Below are 3860 nucleotides of genomic sequence, written 5' to 3' on the forward strand. Positions count from 1 at the left end.
CACACACACACACACACACACACACACACACACACACACACATATATAATCTATTTAATTTGAGTGTTTTGTTTTGTTTGTTTTAATGCCCATATAGTTTCTATTAAGTTTTAGTTTATTTAGTTTGTTATTTTACTACTTCAACTTAAACTAAACAAAAATTAAACTATACCTGAAATAAAATAAGTTTAAGTATTTTAAAGATAAATCCCTTGTTTATCATTTTTAAATTGAATTTTACTTTTATATATTCTGTTTTCATTTTAGTTTTAGTAATTTTTTTATTTTTATTATATGTTGTTGATGTTGTTTTACATATTATATTGTTTTTATTGCATTTTAGTTTTAGCTATTTTAGTACTTCAACTAAACAAAAATGAAAATAACTGAAATAAAAATAAGTTTAAATAAATATAACGAGAATTACAAATATAAAATATTTTATTTTAGTTCATGTTTATTTTATTTTAAGTAATAAAATATTTTATTTTAGTTCATGTTTATTTTATTTTAAGTAATAAAATATTTTATTTTAGTTCATGTTTATTTTATTTTAAGTAATAAAATATTTTATTTTAGTTCATGTTTATTTTATTTTAAGTAATAAAATATTTTAATGGCTTAAGTTTTAGTTAATGATATCAACCTATATGTGTTTATACATTTAGTATCACTAACAAGCTCTTAGGCTTTTTGTTCATATTTTGAATTGTTTTATTTTTATATTTTCTGTTTTCATTTTCAGTTTAGTTTTATTAATCATGTTGTGTGTTGTTATTATTATTATTAAGTACTATTATATAGTTTTTTGTTTTAATTTAATATATTGTTATTTTAACAGTTTTAGTTTTATACATAATCTGAAAATATCTGTTTTCCACTTGAATTGATTCTTTTAAAAGTAGACATTTGGCTTTCTATAGATATAATTTTCATGTCTGTGAGGCAAGCACAGAGTTTCTGTTAATATATATATATTTTTTTTACGTGCTCAAGTTCATAGAGACCAAGACGGCAGAAAGCACACCCTGTTTGCTTTCATTGTTTTACAAAAGCACAACTTTCTGTTGTTATTGTGAGTGCACACAAATAAAAGTAAACCTTTTACAAATTCGAAAGATGTATTACTCTGTAAGAGCAAAAATGACAGAGTATTTTAAGTTAAATGCAAATGATCGCACCAGCGCCTCTTCTTGTCGACTATTAGGCAGCAGCCCGAATGGATACAGCAGTAAAAGGCAGCATCTGTCGCAGACGTGATGAAACACACACTCACCTTTGCGATGTCGTACATGACAGAGATCTTAAACTCCAGATCCATAAAACTCTCGGCAGGATATGAGATCTTATCATTCAGCACGTACTGAAGGAGCAAACACACACACACACACACACAGAGTCATGTGATGCTTCAGCCTGTGATTTATGAGTGTGATGAGTGTTTTACCCGCAGCGATCCTCTCTCGCGGAATTCAAACACGCCGAAAACACCGCAGTCGAACTTCACCGTCCCGTAAAACTTCGTCAGATTGTAATAATCGATATGCAACAACTGAGAGAAAAAGAGAGGAGCTGTTATGGATTTTCAGGTGACGTATTAGATGAAAAACACAATAACCGGGGGAATCCTCACAGAAACATATTCATGTCGCATTTCATCAAAGAAAATTAATCCCGTTTTTAGCACTTTATTATTATTTACAAGCCACTTTCTCGTCATCTGTCATGTTTCACTTTTGTTATTCTCATTATTCTCAATGGAGATTCCCATATCAATTATACAAAGCAAGAAAATACTTTTATATTTTTTTATTTCATTTTAATTTTAGTTTGAGCAATTTTGTTTGTTTTTTTTTCTTTTTAAATGTCTGTTTAGCTTTTATAAAGTTTCAGTGTTTTGTTTTAGTTTATTTAGTTTTAGTTATAGGTATTTCAACTTGAAAAAATGAAACAAGCTACAAAATTTTATATATATATTTACTACTTCAACTTAAACTAAACAAAAATTAAACTATACCTGAAATAAAATAAGTTTAAGTATTTTAAAGATAAATCCCTTGTTTATCATTTTTAAATTGAATTTTACTTTTATATATTCTGTTTTCATTTTAGTTTTAGTAATTTTTTTATTTTTATTATATGTTGTTGATGTTGTTTTACATATTATATTGTTTTTATTGCATTTTAGTTTTAGCTATTTTAGTACTTCAACTAAACAAAAATGAAAATAACTGAAATAAAAATAAGTTTAAATAAATATAACGAGAATTACAAATATAAAATATTTTATTTTAGTTCATGTTTATTTTATTTTAAGTAATAAAATATTTTATTTTAGTTCATGTTTATTTTATTTTAAGTAATAAAATATTTTATTTTAGTTCATGTTTATTTTATTTTAAGTAATAAAATATTTTATTTTAGTTCATGTTTATTTTATTTTAAGTAATAAAATATTTTATTTTAGTTCATGTTTATTTTATTTTAAGTAATAAAATATTTTAATGGCTTAAGTTTTAGTTAATGATATCAACCTATATGTGTTTATACATTTAGTATCACTAACAAGCTCTTAGGCTTTTTGTTCATATTTTGAATTGTTTTATTTTTATATTTTCTGTTTTCATTTTCAGTTTAGTTTTATTAATCATGTTGTGTGTTGTTATTATTATTATTAAGTACTATTATATAGTTTTTTGTTTTAATTTAATATATTGTTATTTTAACAGTTTTAGTTTTATACATAATCTGAAAATATCTGTTTTCCACTTGAATTGATTCTTTTAAAAGTAGACATTTGGCTTTCTATAGATATAATTTTCATGTCTGTGAGGCAAGCACAGAGTTTCTGTTAATATATATATATTTTTTTTACGTGCTCAAGTTCATAGAGACCAAGACGGCAGAAAGCACACCCTGTTTGCTTTCATTGTTTTACAAAAGCACAACTTTCTGTTGTTATTGTGAGTGCACACAAATAAAAGTAAACCTTTTACAAATTCGAAAGATGTATTACTCTGTAAGAGCAAAAATGACAGAGTATTTTAAGTTAAATGCAAATGATCGCACCAGCGCCTCTTCTTGTCGACTATTAGGCAGCAGCCCGAATGGATACAGCAGTAAAAGGCAGCATCTGTCGCAGACGTGATGAAACACACACTCACCTTTGCGATGTCGTACATGACAGAGATCTTAAACTCCAGATCCATAAAACTCTCGGCAGGATATGAGATCTTATCATTCAGCACGTACTGAAGGAGCAAACACACACACACACACACACAGAGTCATGTGATGCTTCAGCCTGTGATTTATGAGTGTGATGAGTGTTTTACCCGCAGCGATCCTCTCTCGCGGAATTCAAACACGCCGAAAACACCGCAGTCGAACTTCACCGTCCCGTAAAACTTCGTCAGATTGTAATAATCGATATGCAACAACTGAGAGAAAAAGAGAGGAGCTGTTATGGATTTTCAGGTGACGTATTAGATGAAAAACACAATAACCGGGGGAATCCTCACAGAAACATATTCATGTCGCATTTCATCAAAGAAAATTAATCCCGTTTTTAGCACTTTATTATTATTTACAAGCCACTTTCTCGTCATCTGTCATGTTTCACTTTTGTTATTCTCATTATTCTCAATGGAGATTCCCATATCAATTATACAAAGCAAGAAAATACTTTTATATTTTTTTATTTCATTTTAATTTTAGTTTGAGCAATTTTGTTTGTTTTTTTTTCTTTTTAAATGTCTGTTTAGCTTTTATAAAGTTTCAGTGTTTTGTTTTAGTTTATTTAGTTTTAGTTATAGGTATTTCAACTTGAAAAAATGAAACAAGCTACAAAATTTTATATA

The 3860-nt window shown here is 27.1% G+C and overlaps 1 pseudogene; it reads right to left on the reverse strand.

The window, feature by feature from the left end:
- Positions 1-3860, reverse strand: part of LOC107691107 (heat-stable enterotoxin receptor-like) — a 35779-nt pseudogene that overhangs the window by 10230 nt on the left and 21689 nt on the right.

Source organism: Sinocyclocheilus anshuiensis, unplaced genomic scaffold, assembly GCF_001515605.1.
Source record: "Sinocyclocheilus anshuiensis isolate Anshui unplaced genomic scaffold, SAMN03320099.WGS_v1.1 scaffold30, whole genome shotgun sequence".
Taxonomy (NCBI): domain Eukaryota; kingdom Metazoa; phylum Chordata; class Actinopteri; order Cypriniformes; family Cyprinidae; genus Sinocyclocheilus; species Sinocyclocheilus anshuiensis.